Here is an 18,256-nt window from a genome sequence, read left to right on the forward strand (position 1 = left end):
GACTCCTATGTGTAAAGTAATAGCTTCCTTCTATCAAGTCTTCCAACTTTGAATATTTTATAGAACTATCTTCACTGGTTCTACTTTGGCTGGAATAACCAAAGTTACCAAACCAAACTTGGATGTGCTCACCTGATGTACAGCAAAGCCAATCTATTGATACCAGTTTGCAGTGAAGGAAAATACAGCATTTATTGCAGGGCACCAAGCAAGAAGAATGGGCAGCTCATGTTCAAAAGACCTACACTCTCTGATGGCTTTTAGGGGAGGATCTTTTCTACACTTTTTGTTTATTTTTGTTGTTTTCTAATTTATTTTACTTTGGAGATTATTACTTAACAATATTGTGATGGTTCTTGCCATACATCAGTATGAATCAGTCATAGGCAAGCATATGTCCCCTCCACCCTGAACCCCCTCCCACATCCCTCCCTGCCCCATCCCTCCAGGTTGCCACAGAGCACCAGCTTTGGATGCCCTGCATCACACATCAAACTCCAACTGGTTATCTACTTAACGAAAAAAAAAAAAAAAAGTTTTACATATAATCAAGTATATATAATCAAGTATCTATGGTTCCTCCCCATTCCAAGTAGTAAAGAATCCAAGATTCATTGCAAAACATGTGCAACTAGGCCCCAATTCAAAGATAGTGCAGATTTTGTGGTCCAGCTTCAGGAGTTGTTCTATTTTCCATTCTCCATGCTGAACATTCCTTCATCAGCATCTGATTCAGCTTCAAAGTCTCTGCAGCAAGCCTACAGATCCCATTGGACAGCTTCTCCATGGCCATGTGGTCCTCCTTGTTCAGTCAGCAGATTAATTTTTCATCCAGGTGGAACTTCTCCAGAGCTGGACCGCCTTGGCGAACAGTGCAGGCACCATCGTGCTGTGGTCTTTGACCTGGGTTGAGGTGGCAAGAAAACAGCACCAGGCTTCCAGGGCCCTGATATAGCAGTGCTGTGGAAGGAGGCACCCATGATGATTGTCTTACAGTGGAGTTTCTTGTAATAGTTGCAGATCTTGTTGACACTCTTTACTAGTGAGTCCTCCAGGGATTCCTACAAATTCTTGTATGTGTTGGCCACATGCTGGTTGAGAATAAAACCCCGGAATGGGGACATGAGTTCACCTGTTTCTGCATAGCCCATCACCTGAGCAAAGGATAAGAGTAGGGTTATACTGTAGTGCATGCCATGCTCCTCTTCTAGCTTCTTTCCAGACTGAATTTCTTTTCAGGTGGATGACAGCTTTATAAGAATCCAGTCCTTGATGATCCTGGCTTCTTTGTATCTCTTGATGAGGTGCTGGGCAGGGCCAATATGGCATTCTTATTGAAAGAGAGCCTTGCATCCACTTCCATGAATTCCCAGCCTGGAATTTTCTTCAATATTTCTGCTCCAAATAGCAAACAAAGTTTAACAAGAGCATTTATAATTTGTTCCTCTTGTGACCCACCCAGACTCCTGCATAGGCTATGATGTCCTCCACCGGTTCCTGATAGGTGGGTGTCTGTGCCATGGCCAGGATCAAGGATGCATTGGTGTTGGCATTCTGGGGCTCGTACTGGTCAATAGGGTGGAAATTGCCTGTGTCGGCCTCCACTGCAATCAACTGTTTGAGCTGGTCCAGCACACTATCCATCCTCTGCAGCTTCACCTGGAAACAGGACTTGGTGAGAGTCTGTGGGAGGGGACATCCTACTCCCTAGCCCCATAGGGTCCACCCCCTTCCTTTGTTTTAGAGATATCTGGTAACTGGTTGACTTCATAATAGATGTTTTGATCACTTGCTTTTCCCGTCTGGCACTTAACCACTCTTAAGCATTCAATTACCAATAAGCAATGGAACCTGTGAAACCTTAGGCCCCCACCCTCGACCAAATAAAATCAGAAGCCCAGACCTGCTTCCCCACCTCCCCAAACCTCCATCTCCCCCACTTGCTAACCACCCCACCTCACTACTCTTCCCCACCTCACTCTGAGGTACCAGGTGTACCCTCCGGGAAGTGTGTGTAATAAACTTTGTTTTTCAAAGTTTCCTTATGGTTATGACTAAGGGCACCTTGCAGTCATAATAAGAATCACAAGGGCTAGTCCAGCCACAGCACGAATTTTGAAAGGAGAGTTATCTGTGGGGAGATTTTTGGGCTCAGATGAATGCACCCACATGTTTCTAGCCATAGCATCACTGTTGATAAGCACAAAACAACAGCATTTTTCTTATAAGTCTTTCTTATGGAGAATACTTGATAAAGGAAGAGCAGGAGGACAGGGAGTGAAAGAAAGCTTGACCATTGTGGGAAGAGATGTTGCCAGCATAAAACAAAGGATTTTCCTCACTATCCTATAAGGTTAAGTCACTAGCCCCTTCAGTCGATGACTGACAGTGCACCCTGGAAGGGTTTTGGAGGAAAACTGGACGAGGCATTCTGTGCTTTGGAAAAACAAGCCTCTTACCAAGTTTGATGTCTATTTTAGGAAGACTTTTAATAAACGCAGATTCTTATAACTTCATATATTCAGAAAAGCATCAAAATCATTAACTGGGATATCTGTTATTTGTGACTAGCAGTGATATTTTAACAAAATGTGTGCTTGAGTGTACATATTCCCTAGCCAGAAATCATATCAGATCAGATCAGATCAGTCATTAAGTCCTGTCCGATTCTTTACGAGCCCATGAATGGCAGCATGCCAGACCTCCCTGTCCATCACAAACTCCTGGAGTTCACTCAGACTCATGCCAATCAAGTAAGTGATGCCATCCAGCCATCTCATCCTCTGTTGTCCCCTACTCCTCTTGCCCCCAATCCCTCCCAGCATCAGAGTCTTTTCCAATGTGTCAACTCTTTGCATGAGGTGGCCAAAGTACTGGAGTTTCAGCTTTAGCATCATTCCTTCCAAAGAAATCCCAGGGCTGATCTCCTTCAGAATGGACTGGTTGGATCTCCTTGCAGCCCAAGGGTCTCTCAAGAGTCTTCTCCAATACCACAGTTCCAAAGCTTCAATTCTTCGGCGCTCAGCCTTCTTCACAGTCCAACTCTCACATCCATACATGACCACAGGAAAAACCATAGCCTTGACTAGATGGACCTTTGTTGGCAAAGTCATGTCTCTGCTTTTGAATATGCTATCTAGGTTGGTCATAACTTTCCTTTCAAGGGGTAAGCGTGTTTTAATTTCATGGCTGCAGTCACCATCTGCAGTGATTTTGGAGCCCAGAAAAATAAAGTCTGACACTGTTTCCACTGTTTCCCCATCTATTTCCCATGAAGTGATGGGACCGGATGCCATGATCTTCATTTTCTGAATGTTGAGCTTTAAGCCAACTTTTTCACTCTCCACTTTCACTTTCATTAAGAGGCTTTTTAGTTCCTCTTCACTTTCTGCCATAAGGGTGGTGTCATCTGCATATCTGAGGTTATTGATATTTCTCCCGGCAATCTTGATTCCAGCTTGTGTTTCTTCCAGTCCAGCGTTTCTCATGATGTACTCTGCATATAAGTTAAATAAACAGGGTGACAATATACAGCCTTGATGTACTCCTTTTCTTATTTTGAACCAGTCTGTTGTTCCATGTCCAGTTCTAACTGTTGCTTCCTGACCTGCATACAAATTTCACAAGAAGCAGATCAGGTGGTCTGGTATTCCTATCTCTTTCAGAATGTTCCACAGTTTATTGTGATCCACACAGTCAAAGGCTTTGGCATAGTCAATAAAGCAGAAAGAGATGTTTTTCTGGAACTCTCTTGCTTTTTCCATGATCCAGCGGATGTTGGCAATTTGATGTCTGGTTCCTCTGCCTTTTCTAAAACCAGCTTGAAAATCAGGATGTTCACAGTTCACATATTGCTGAAGCCTGGCTTGGAGAATTTTGATCCTAACAGGTAGGGAGGGAAGCATATATATCCTTCCCTTCCTATCTGTTTGGAGCAGGTCTTCAGAGCTATCTGAGAAGCTGTTTTCCAGGCTGTAGTCCGCAGTAAGACCCTGATTAAAATTTAAACTCACAGGTCTTACAGTATGTGTTTTTTTTCAGTTGACACTAGATATTTTATATTCACAAGTATTTGTACATTTAAGTTTATCATAAAAACTCTATTGAAAGTTAGGCTTATTTACTTTATCAGTAAAATTGAGATATTGAGGTGCATATTAAGTAACAGGCAGGAGTTTTCTGATGTACACAGAGAAATTTTTTCCTTATTAAGGTCTATAGAGGTTGTTCTGGTGGTTCAGACTACATTCTATGGTGTTTTACTCACTGGGTTTATTGCATCCCAGTTTGGCCCACCACTAGATAATATGATCCTGGACAAAATACTTAATGTTTTTAGCTTAAGTATTTTTCCGCTTTTCCAGTTGTATAGAAGAGAATTATAGTAGAAACTGCCTCATTCTTCATGATGATTGCTATGAGATAAATGAGATAATATATGTAAGGTGCTGAGTGTACTTCCTGGTACATCAAATATTATATTCATACCAGGCTTAGTTATGATCATTTAAATTTGAAAATGCTTAAATATATTATTGCTCAAATATACTGTTCCTCTAGCCCCATGCCTAAAATTCTATTAAAGTTATTACCAGAGTTAGAAGTCAACCCAGAGCTTTCACTTTCATTTTTCTTTTCTTTTCTTTTTTTTTTAAATTTTATTTTATTTTTAAACTTTACATAACTGTATTAGTTTTGCCAAATATCAAAATGAATCCGCCACAGGTATACATGTGTTCCCCATCTTGGGGAACATTTTTCTTTTATACCTGCTTTTATATTTTACAGTATGAAAATATCTCAAAAAATTAATTTAAAAAGTTATGAATCCTGCTGCTGTCAATATTCAGCAAATACTAACGTTTCATTTGAGTATTTTATAGGAATTTTATAATTAATTTGGTGCAATAGCTTTAGCCTCCTTTATACCCCATTTCTACAAATCACTCTTTCCATCATTTATTTTCTAAAAGCGCAGATCATTTTCATTCATGTTTTTAAATATTCATCATCAATTTGGTTCAGTTCAGTTGCTCAGTCATGACGGACACTTTGTGACCCCATGAAGCACAGCACACCAGGCCTCCCTGACCATCACCAACTCCCAGAGTCCACCCAAACCCATGTCCACTGAGTCAGTGATGCCATCCAACCATCTCATCCTCTGTCGTCCCCTTCTCCTCCTGCCCTCAATCTTTCCCAGCATCAGGGTCTTTTCAAAGGAATCATCTCTTTGCATCAGATGGCCAAAGTACTAGAGTTTCAGCTTCAACATCAGTCCTTCCAATGAACACCCAAGGCTGATCTCCTTTAGAATGGACAGGTTGGATCTCCTTGCAGTCCAAGGAACTCTCAAGAGTCTTCTCCAACACCATAGTTCAAAAGCATCAATTCTTCGGCAGTCAGTTTTCTTTATAGTCCAACTCTCACATCCATACATGACCACTGGAAAAACCATAGCCTTGACTAGATGGACCTTTGTTGGCAAAGTAATGTCTCTGCTTTTTAGTATGCTGTCTAGGAAGATCATGACATCTGATCCCATCACTTCATGGGAAAGAGATGGGGAAACAGTGGAAACAGTGTCAAACTTTATCATTGGGGGCTCCAAAATCACTGCAGATGGTGACTGCAGCCATGAAATTAAAAAACACTCCTTGGAAAAAAAGTTATGACCAATCTAGATAGCATATTAAAAAGCAGAGACATGACTTTGCCAACAAAGGTCCATCTTGTCAAGGCTATGGTTTTTCCAGAGGTCATGTATGGATGTGAGAGTTGGGCTGTGAAGAAGGCTGAGCACTGAAGAATTGATTCTTTTGAACTGTGGTGTTGGAGAAGACTCTTGAGTGTCCCTTGGACTGCACGGAGATAAAACCAGGCCATTCTGAAGGAGATCAGCCCTGGGATTTCTTTGGAAGGAATGATGCTAAAGCTGAAACTCCAGTACTTTGGCCATGTCATGTGAAGAGTTGACTCATTGGAAAAGACTCTGATGCTGGGAGGGATTGGGGGCAGGAGGAGAAGGGGATGACAGAGGATGAGATGGTTGGATGGCATCTCTGACTCGATGAATGTGAGTCTGGGTGAACTCTGGGAGTTGGTGATGGACAGGGAGGCCTGGTGTACTGCAATTCATGGGATCTCAAAGAGTCGGACACGACTCAGTGACTGAACTGAACTGGACTGAACTAGGTTGGTCAAAACTTTCCTTCCAAAGAGTAAGTGTCTTTTAATTTCATGGCTTCAATCACCATCTGCAGTGATTTTGGAGCCCCCGAAATAAAGTCAGCCACTGTTTCCACTGTTTCCCCATCAATTTGCCATGAAGTGATGGGGCTGGATGCCATGATCTTCGTTTTCTGAATGTTGAGCTTTAAGCCAACTTTTTCACTCTCCTCTTTCACTTTCATCAAGAGGCTCTTTAATTCTTCTTCACTTTCTGCCCTAAGGGTGGTGTCATCTGCATATCTGAGGTTATTGATATTTCTCCTGGCAATCTTGATTCCAGCTTGTGCTTCTTCCACCCCAGAGTTTCTTATGATGTACTCTGCATATAAGTTAAATAAGCAGGGTGACAATATACATTCTTGACATACTCTTTTTCCTATTTGGAACAAGTCTCTTGTTCCATGTCCAGCTCTAATTCTTGCTTTCTGACCTGCATACAGATTTCTCAAGAGGCAGGTCAGGTGGTCTGGTATTCCCATCTCTTTCAGAATTTTGAACAGCTTATTGTGATCCACACAGTCAGTCTTTGGCATAGTCAATAAACCAGAAATAGAAGTTTTTCTGGAATTCTCTTCCTTTTTCAATGACCCAACAGATATTGGCAATCTCTGGTTCCTCTGCCTTTTCTAAAACCAGCTTGAATAATATCTGGAAGTTCACAATTCCTGTGTTGCTGTAAGCTTGGCTTGGAGAATTTTGAGCATTTCTTTACTAGGGTGTGAGATGAGTGCACTTGTGTGATAGTTTGAGTATTCTTTGGCATTGCCTTTCTTTGGGATTGGATTGAAAACTGACCTTTTCCAGTCCTGTGCCCATTGCTGAGTTTTCCATTGCTGACATATTGTGTGCAGCACTTTCACAACATCATCTTTTATGATTTGAAATAGCTCAACTGGAATTCCATCACCTCCACTAGCTTTGATCATAGTGATGCTTCCTCTGGCCCACTTGACTTAACATTCCAGGATGTCTGGCTCTAGGTGAGCGATCACACTATCATGATTATCTGGGTCATGAAAATCTTTTTTGTACAGTTCTTCTGTGTATTCCTGCCACCTCTTCTTAATATCTTCTGCTTCTATTAGGTCCATATCATTTCTGTCCTTTATTGAGCCCATCTTTGCATGACACGTTTCCTTGGTATCTCTCTATTTTTTTTTTTTTTTTTTTGAAGAGATCTCTAGTCTTTCCCATTCTATTGTTTTCCTCTATTTCTTTGCATTGATCACTATGGAAGGCTTTCTTATCTCTCCTTACTATTCTTTGGAACTCTGCACTCAGATGCTTATATCTTTCCATTTCTCCTTTGCTTTTCGCTTCTCTTCTTTTCACAGCTATTTTTAAGGCCTCCTCAGTCAGTCAATTTGCTGTTTTACATTTCTTTTCCTTGGTGTTTTCTTAATCCCTGTCACCTGTACAATGTCACGAACCTCCAACCATAGTTCACAGGCACTCTGTCTATCAAATCTAGTCCCTTAAATCAATTTCTCACTTCCACTGTATAATCATAAGGAATTTGCTGTAGGTCATACCTGAATGGTCTAGTCATTTCCCCCACTTTCTTCAATTTAAGTCTGGACTTGGCAATAACGATTTCATGATCTGAGGCACAGTCAGCTCCCAGTCTTTTTTTTTTTTTTTCTCTCTGTACAGAGCTTCTCCATCTTTGGCTGCAAAGAATATAATCAATCTGATTTCAGTGTTGGCCATCTGGTGATGTCCATATGTAGAGTCTTCTCTTGTGTTGTTGGAAGACGGTGTTTGCTATGACCAGTGTGTTCTCTTGACAAAACTCTATTAGCTTTTGCCCTGCTTTATTCTGTACTCCAAGGCCAAATTTCCCTGTTACTCCAGGTGTTTCTTGACTTCCTACTTTTGCATTCCAGTCCTCTATAATGAAAAAGACATCTTTTTTTGCGTGGTGTTAGTTCTAAAATGTCTTGTAGGTCTTCAAAGAAGAGTTCAACTTCACCTTCTTCAGTGTAACTGGTCTGGCAGACACTTGGATTACCGTGATATTGAATGGCTTGCCTTGGAAATGAACAGAGATCATTCTGTCATTTTTGAGATTGCTTCCAAGTACTGCAGGTGTTATTAGGCATTCATATTTCTACCAGTCTGAATCTATAGTCAATGTCATTGTTATTTTCTCTGTGAGTAGTGAAATTAAACTTCTTATGATACGTTTTTTGATTATTTTGGCTTCCTCTTTTGAGAATTACCTTAATATGTATTGTTCCTTTTACTAACTAGGTGGTTTTTGGTTTGCATGTTATTTATAGGAGTTATTTATGCTATCTGTTAGTTCTGGTTATCCTTTAATTCTTATATTATCTATTAATTCCACCAATAATATTGATTATATCAGTAAAGTTAGAATTATATGCATCCATTTGTGATTCACTTTGAATTCATTTTTACACATTGCATAAGTTTCTTCATTTTTATTTGGATCTTCAGTTGATGCTCCAGGCAAAGTGGGCTTTTCATTTCCCTAAACATCCATGCTCTTTCATTCCTGTCCTTGCTTATTTCATTGCCTGGACCTCTCTTTATTTTTGACTGTGCAAACAGTTAACCACTCCCTTCTCTGTGCTTTATTGTCATTGATATTACTTTTGTTACAGCACCTGTCATTCAAGGTGTGCTATGTTTCTGTATTTCCACTTACCTTACAAAGTGTATGAATGACTAGTGAGGGGACTGTGTCCCTCACTTTTTTTAGTACTTTCTCCAACTTACCTGCTCTCACTTAACCCACCATTCAATGCAGCAGTTTTCAATGGCAGTATCATAACTTTCAGGTAAATGTGCTTGCTAAGTAACTTCAGGCATATCCTACTCTTTCTGACCCTATGGACTGTATCCCACCAGGCTCCTATGTCCATGGGATTTTCCAGGCAAGAATACTGGAGTGGATTCTCACACCATCCTCCAGGGGATCTTCCTGGCCCAGGGGTCAAACAAGCATCTCGTGTAGCTCCTGCACTGGAGGCAAATTATTTACTGCTGAACCACTGAGGAAGCCTTAGGTGAAGGTAGCCGAGCGCAATAGAAATCATTTTGGGAACGTGTCATTTCAAAGGAACTTTTAGCCTAAAGTCAGAAATTCTGTTTTAAATGGTAGTGATCTGTGTGGTTATCACAATCCACCTCTTCTCTATCAAGAAATCAATCAAAACTCTTAATTAATTTAAGGAAAAATTAACTAGAAGGAAAATTAAGAAATCCTGCTTCATTTGTAATATTGCTGTAAAAATAATCTATTATTCTAATTACTTCAGGAATAAGCAACACAAATTATCATTTGACTATCAATAAAGATTTTACTGTTACATATAGGAAGGATATACAACAAAATCCTATGGTATAGTTGTTGCTGTTGTTTAGTCATCCAGTCATGTCTGACTCTTTGCAACCCTAAGGTCTGTAATATGCCAGGCCTCGCAGTTCCTCACCATCTACTGAAGTTTGCCCAAGCTCATGTCCATTGCATCAGTGATGCCATCCAGCCATTTCATCCTCTGATGCCCTCTTCTCCTTCTGTCTTTAATCTTTCCCATTATCAAGGGCTTTTCCAATGAGTTATCTATTCACATCAAGTGACCAAAATACTGGAACTTCAGCTTAAGCATCAGTCCTTGCAATGCGTATTCAGGATCTATTTCCTTTAAGATTTACTGGTTTAATCTCCTTGCTGCCCAAATGATTTTCAGGCGTCTTCAGCACCACAATTCAAAGGCATTAATTCTTTTGTGCCCTGCCTTCTTTATGGTTCATCTCTCACAATGGTATATGACCAATGGGAAGACTATAGCCTTGACTATATGGACCTTTGTTGGCAGAGTAATGTCTCCACTTTTCAACACACTATCTAAGTTTGTAATAAGTTTCCTGTCAAGAAGTAACCATCTTCTGAGTTCATGGCTGCAGTCACCATTTGCAGTGATTTTGGAGTCCAAGAAGGGTATATGTGCCACTACTTCTACCTTCTCCCCCTCTTTTTGCCATGAAGTAATGGAGCCAGAAGCCATGATCTTAGTTTTTCATATTTTTTGATATTTAGTTTTAAGCTAGCTCTTTCACTTTTCTCCTTCACCTTCATCAAGAATCCCTTTTAGTTCCTCCTCTTTTCCTGCCATTACAGTGGCATTATCCACATATCTGAGGTTGTTGATGTTTCTACTGTCTATCTTTATTCCCACTTATAATTCATCCAGCCTGGCATTTCTCATAATGTGCTCAGCATATAGGTTAATCAAGCAGAGTGACAGCAGACATCCCTGTTATACTCCTTTTTCAATCTTGAATCAATCAGTTTTTCCATACAGGTTTCTAAAAGATGCTTCTTGACCCACATACAGGTTTCTCAGGAAACAGGTAAGATGGTCTGGTATTCCCATCTGTTCAAGAGCTTTCCACAGTTTGTTATGATCCACACAAAGGCTTTATTGTAGTCAATGAAATAGAGGTATATGTTTTTTCTGCAATTCTTTAGCTTTCTCTGTGATCCAGAGAATGTTGACAATTTGCTCTCTGGTTCCTCTGCTTTTTCTAAACACAGCTTGGACATCTGGAAGTTCTTGGTTCACATAACACTGAAGCCCAGCATGCAGGATTTTAAGTATGAGCTTAATAGCATAGGAGATAAGTGAAATTATCTGATGACTAGAACATTCTTTAGTATTACCTTTCTTGGGAATTGGGGTGATGATTGACCTTTTCCAGTCCTGTGACCACTGCTGAGTCTTCCAGATTTGCTGACATAGTGAATACAACACCTTGATGGCATCATCCCTTAGAGTTCTTAGTAACTCTACCAGAATTCTATTGCATCCACTAGCTTTATAAACAGCAGAGTTTCCTAAGACCCACTTGACTTAACACTCCGGAATGTCTGGTTCTGGGTGGCTGACAACTCCATCATAGTAATCTGGCTCATTAAGATCTTTTTTGTACAGTTCTTCCATGTATTTTTTCCATGTATTACATCTCTTTCTGATCTCTTTGGCATCTACTAGGTCACTATCATTTTTGTCCTTTATTGTGCCCAGCTTTTGGTGAAATATTTCCTTGATATTTCCATTTTTTTCTGAAGAGATGTCTATAGTCTTTCCTCTTTTGCTGTTTTCTTCTAGTTTTATGCGCTGTTTATTGAAGAAAGCCTTCTTGTCTCTCCTTGCTATTCTTTGAAACTCTGAATTTAGTCGGATGTGCCTTTCCCTTTCCCCCTTGCTTTTTGCTGCTTTTCTTTCTTCAGCTATTTGTAAAGCCTCCTCAGATAACCGCTTTGCCATTTTGCTTTTCATTTTCTCTGGGATGGTTTTGTTCACTGCCTCCTGTACAATAGTATGGGTCTCTGTCAATAGTTCTTCTGGTGCCCTGTTTACTAGATCTAATCCCTTGAATCTATTTGTTTCCTCCACTGCATATTCATAGAGGATTTGATTCCAGTCGTATCTTGCTGGCTTAGTGGTTTTCACTGTTTTCGTTAGTTTAAGCCTGAATTTTGCTGTGAGAAGCTGATGATCTGAGCCACAGTCAGCTTCAGGTCTTATTTTTGCTGACTATAAACAAACTTTCCATCTTTGACTAGAAATAATGTAATCAATTTGATTTCAGTAATGACCATTTGGTGATGTCCATGTGTAAAGTCGTCTCTTGCATTATTGAAAAATGATGTTAGCTGTAATCAGTGCATTCTCTTGGAAGAATTCAGTCAGCCTTTCCCTGCTTCATTTTGTTCTCCAAGGTCAAAACCAAAGTTGCTCAGTCGTATCTGACTCTTTGCAACCCCATGGCCTATAAAGTCCATGGAATTCTCCAAACCAGAATATAAGAGTGGGTAGCCTTTCCCTTCTCCAAGGGATCTTCCGAACCCAGGAATCGAACCCAGGTCTCCTGCACTGAAGGCAGATTCCTTGCCAACTGAAATATCAGGGAAGTCCCTCCAAGGCCAAACTTGCCTGTTACTCCAGGTATCTATTAATTTCCTACTTTTGCATTCCAATCTCCAATGATGAATAGAACATCATTTTTTTTTTGGTGTTAGTTCTAGGAGGTCTTCTAGGTCTTCATCAGATTAGATTAGTCGCTCAGTTGTGTCCAACTCTGTGACCCCATGAATCGCAGCACGCCAGGCCTCCCTGTCCATCACCAACTTCCAGAGTTCACTGAGACTCACATCCATCGAGTCAGCAATGCCATCCAGCCATCTCATCCTCTGTTGTCCCCTTCTCCTCCTGCCCCCAATCCTTCCCAGAATCAGAGTCTTTTCCAATGAGTCAACTCTTTGCATGAGGTGGCCAAAGTACTGGAGTTTCAGCTTTAGCATCTTCATAGAACTGATCAACTTCAACTTCTTTGCATTGGTGGTAGGAACATAAACTTACCTTCCTGTGATGTTGAAAGGCTTGCCTTGGAAACAAACTGAGATTATTTTGTTATTTTTGAGCGTGTACCCAAGTACTGCGTTTCAGACTCTTCTGTTGATTTTCAGGGCTAACCATTTCTTCTATGGGATTCTTGCCCACAGTAGCAGATACAGTGGTCACCTGTATTAAATTCACCCATTCCCAACCATTTTAGTTCACTGATTTCTAAGATGTCAATGTTTATTCTTACTATCCCCACTTGACCTCGTCCAATTTACCTTGATTCATGGACCTAACATTCCAGGTATCTATGCAGTACTGTTCTTTGCAGCATTAGATTTTGCTTTCATCGTCAGACACATCCACAACTGAGCATTGTTTCTGCTTTGGCCCAGTTGCTTCATTATTTCTGGAGCTTTTAGTAATTGTTCTCTGCTCTTCCCCAGCAGCATATTGGACACCGTCTGACCTGGGGGACTCATCTTTCAGTGTCATATCTGTTTGTCCTTTTATACAGTTCATGAGGTTCTCACAGCACTTATACTAGGGTAGTTTGCCATTCCCTCCTCCAATGGATTAAGTTTTGTCAAATCTTCACTATGACCCATTCATCTTGGGTGGTCCTACAAGGCATAGGCCATAGCTTCATTGAGGTACACAAGCCCCTTTGCCATGACAAGGTAGTGATCCATGAAGGGTAATGCATAGGAGAGGAAACTATATTCCATATCCTGTGATGAACTATAATTAAAATAATATGAAAACATATATACTTATGACTGAGTTACTTTGCTGTGCAGCAGAAATTAAATACATTGTAAGTCACCTATACTTCAATAACATTTTTTGAAAAGACTACAGCTTGTGGTAAACCTATAATCTTTCATTATAAAATATAAATTTGAACAATATTCAGTATGGTGTTTCCTTAACATGTGAACTCAGACCCCATTTTTATGAGGATAAAAATAGAAGATGAAGTAAAGAAGTGCTTTCATAATCACCAAGTGAGCAAAATATTGTATTACAAATACTAGAGAGGTACATAATAGTAACCATTGAAGGTATTTTTATAATTCCCAATGAAAAAGAGTGCTGCAACAAGAGTGTCAATTAAATGCATTTTAATTTTCTTTTATAAAATACCAAACAGATTATAGGATTAAAACAAGGTAGAAGGTAGCAGTTTCACAACATTTTTCTTTTTCTACAGTACCTAATTATTAGTTAACTTATTTTAAGCATACTCTTTAGAGTTTTCAATCTAATATGGTTTGATTGAACTTGATATTTGATTTTGAAGGCAGCTTCTATAAATCAAGTAGTTGAATGGATATCTGATACTGAGAGTAGATAGCTTAAGCTACTATATATTCAGATATTTATGCATTATTTTTGATCGATTTAGAAAAATTAAATATATTTATTTTTGTACTGATGGGAATGCTTGAAAATAAAATACAAATAATTAATCTCAGGGAGGAAAAATATGTCAGAGATGGAAAAAAAATGATGATATAAAGTAACAAGACAATGTACAAATATGTTGGATATGTTACATTATAGAAACTGGCAAGAAGTGGTAAAACTCCTGTCTTACATAAATTGATTATAAAATACTACAACTCATAGACATATTAAAGACATTTTAAAATGTGGTTTATTCTCTTTTCTCTTCTTGTGTTAATATACTAAATGGTTTCTTTTTGTCTCCAATATCTTAATCATTTTCAATTCAAGAGACATCCTTCATACATTTTTCAGGGAGGTGGAGTCTATGAGTCTGTTTTCCCCAGGGTAGGAGAGTCAGTCACCTTGTCTCCTCAAATGAGTCATACCTTAATGGTGCAAATAATTGTGTGTGCTGGGATCAACTCAAAGATGTGGGGCTATAAAGTCTTAACAATAACAAAATTATTAAGGGATTGCAGCTATACTTAAGAGGATCAACTAGCAGTCAGTGTGGGGCTCCTCTCTGCAAACATCTACCAATGATCTGAGATTTTACTCAGTAGCATGTTAACAAGTTTTCCTGTCACATTTTTGTGGACATCAGTAGAAGATGCAAGACTTCTGCATCAGAGAAACAGGACAGTTTGTTGCCCAGAGCAACAGGCAGCTTACTGTTCACAGCTATAGAAGTCAAAGTATTAGTATTTTTGCACTAATTTCTTGAGTGCCAGTTCTGACAGGGCTAAGGGAAGAGTGCTGGTTAATATATGCACATTTAGTGAGATGCGTGGAAGGAAGAGGGCTTTGGACTCTGAATTTTTATGGGCACTAAGCATATCCCTGATAGTTCAGTTGACCAATACAATATTGTAAAGTAATTAGCCTCCAATTAAAATAAATGTTTTTATTAAAAAAAAAAAAAAAAAAAAAAGAATCTGTCTGCAATGCAGGAGACCCAGGTTCCATTCCTGTGTCAGGAAGATCTGCTGGAGAAGGGATAGTCTACCCACTTCAGTATGCTTGGGCTTCCCTTGTGCCTCAGCTGGTAAAGAATCTGACTGCAATGTGGGAGACCTGGGTTCGATTCCTGGGTTGGGAAGATTTCCTGGAGAAAGGAAAGGCTGCTCACTCCAGTATTCTGGCCTGGAGAATTCCGTGGACTTTATAGTCCATGGGGTCACAAAGGGTTGGACACGACTGAGCGACTTTCATTTTTACTTCACTTTCAAGCATATCTGCTGTTTGCTCCATAAGGAAGGACTATTCAACTCTGTCTCTTAAGGTGGTTCACTGTATAAGCATTCTTGAATAAAGGTTAGTCAGTGCCTTGCCCACAGATTTACTGAAATTTGATAAACCCGTAGAAAGTTTCTTATCTCCCAGAACTCATGGACCTTGAGTCATTCCATGTTACAAGATCCATGCCTCAGAATTTTGTAGTATTAGGATATAACAAAAAAGAAAAATTTAATCTGGAATGTTCTTATGATTTTGTATTAATGCTACCATTTTTTCAGTAGAAAATAGTTATATTGTAACATAAATATATATTAAATAAATGCATGTATGTTATAAATATATATGTTTTAACATAAAAATATAAAATGTATTCCATCTACAGGCCTGTCATCAAGATGAAAAATTATTTGTGATATGTTTAGAGTATAAAATTTTATACCTCTCAACAAAGATTTTCACATACACAATTTTTAGTCGTTCTATGGCTATTCTGCTGTGGCTCAGATGGTAAAAAATCCTCCTGCAATGCAGGAGACCTGGGTTTGATCCCTGGATCGGGAAGGTCCCCTGGATAAGGGAATGACAAGCCACTCCAGTATTCTTGCCTGAGAAATCTCGTGGACAGACGAGCCTGGTGGGCTACAGCCCCAGATTGCAAAGAGTCAGACAAGCTGCTTCTGCTTAGTCGCTTCAGTCGTGTCTGACTCTTAGCGACCCCATGGACTGCAGCGCACCAAGCTCCCCCATCCCTGGGATTCTCCAGGCAAGAACACTGGAGTGGCTTGCCATTTCCTTCTCCAATGCATGTAAGTGAAAAGGGAAAGTGAAGTCGCTCAGTCATGTCCGACTCCTAGCGACCCCATGGACTGCAGCCTACCAGGCAAGAGTACTGGAGTGCTGTGCCATTGCCTTCTCCGGAGTCAGACAACACGAAGCGACTAACACCTTTGCTTGTTTATGGTTATTAAAACTTAAAGATAGTGACAATTAAGGGCAAATATAACTTCAGTTTCAAAGACTAATCACTGATTAACTTATATCCTATGTTTTATTAAGATGTTTTTAATATTTGGAGTATGAAAATGTTCACTGGTGTTTAATGCTAGGTTTATCACAAACAAATATATTTGTTGAAAATTATCTCCATATTCACTCAACATTCTGTTTTACAATATATACATTTATTTTTAAAAGTATATCATGTTGATGTATGGCAAAACCAATACAGTATTGTAAAGTAATTAGCCTCTAATTAAAATAAATAAATTTAAATTTTAAAAAAATAAAAAAGAAAAGAAAAGTATATACATAATTATTTATTAAATTCTCCCCCCCATGATGCCATATCTAGACTATTTCCCCCCTATTTTCATGAATGATAACAACAATGGCATCAGTAGCAGATACACAAGTGAGTTTGAAAATAAATAACCTAATCTTTTCTCTAATGTGATCAGGTCGGGCTGCCAACCTTCATCATGCAACATAACAGTTCTTCTGATAGTTGACTGTAATCAATCATTCGTGCTTGCCTGGTTCAGCAGGGCTGAATTGCTCTGAGCCTTTCTCTCAAAGAGCACTAAATTGTCTGGTAATGTTTGTCATACTCTATAGGACTTTTGAGGAAATCTCATGAAATTGTGAATAAAATAGAGCAACAACCCATGTGAAGCCTAACTTAAATGTATGTTTAAAACTATGCAGTAACCCACAATAAACACAGTGAGTTGAGCATTAGAAATTTAGAATGAACGCCCTAGGCATCGAAGTTAAAAAAGAAAGTCTAATGGCATTTTACATGCTATTATGACCATCTGAAGATATTAAGAAGAGATGGCAAGATTACACAGAACTGTACAAAAAAGATGTTCACGACCCAGACAATCACGATGGTGTGATCACTGACCTAGAGCCAGACATCCCAGAATGTGAAGTCAAGTGGGCCTTTGCCGGCGAGAGACATTCCACTCGTGACAAAGGTCATGAGGAAGGAGGCTTGGCATACACAAAGGCGGGATCTAGCCTCGGGAGTCCCCCCGGATATTCTTGAGCATCTACCCCCAAAAAAAACAGAGTCTGCCTACTTTATTGCTTTGTGCTCTCACTTCTGACTTTACTGGGGGCTGTCCCCTACCACCATCTCGCTCTCTCTGACAAAGAGTTAACTTACAGCTCCAATTAATAAAGTTCCTGGGCAATTAGGAGTGTTTAAATCCAGACCCCTCAGATGGCTCTCTAACTCGCCTGACAAGTTTACCCGGACACCTACAGCTATGCATACGATTGTTTACAGTCTCCCAGCCTTGAGAGGCACAGGAAGCTTAAGATATTCAAATAGCTTAGAGCCTCTCAGAGAGTTAGAAACTGTCAGAATAAAACTAGTAAAAGATTTCATTAATGAGCCAATGTTTGTTGCCAAGTTTCCACATCCCCTGAATTGTATCCTTGAATGTGTATTAATTAATATAGTTGCTATGTAGAAAAAATAAGTAGTGGCCTTGGTGTTAGTAACTTTAGACCCTTAAGGTAATAAATTCTTTCCTTTGTAAACCCATTACACATCCGCCCTATAGGGATGTAATTTTATCTTCGGAAGATGGCGCCAAACCTTAAAATAATTACTCTTAGAGAAAATAAGTCTTTGTTGACAAGTCCTTGTCAAAGAGTCATAAAATGTTAATAGACCTTCTGGCCAGAAGATGATGTAAATCACCTAAACCATTTGTATATGATAAATTTGCAGGAAAGAAACCCTGGTTTTTGATAAGCATCAAAGACTGCTGACTTTGCATCCCCTATTATCCTCTATGTGTAACTTAGGGTATAAAAGCCCCTGTTGAAAATAAAGCTATGGGCCTCGCTCACCAATGCTTGGTCTCCCCATGTCATTCTTCCCCTTAACTTCCAGGTGAGTCTCCATCTGGAGCGTGGATATCCTCTGCGACCATTTATTTGCCTGG

The 18,256-nt window shown here is 39.5% G+C and overlaps 1 pseudogene; it reads right to left on the bottom strand.

The window, feature by feature from the left end:
* Window positions 1-686: 686 nt before the first annotated feature.
* LOC102395415 overlaps window positions 687-18,256 on the bottom strand; it is a 38,683-nt pseudogene continuing 21,113 nt past the window's right edge.

This window comes from Bubalus bubalis, chromosome 13, assembly GCF_019923935.1.
Source record: "Bubalus bubalis isolate 160015118507 breed Murrah chromosome 13, NDDB_SH_1, whole genome shotgun sequence".
NCBI classification, from domain to species: domain Eukaryota; kingdom Metazoa; phylum Chordata; class Mammalia; order Artiodactyla; family Bovidae; genus Bubalus; species Bubalus bubalis.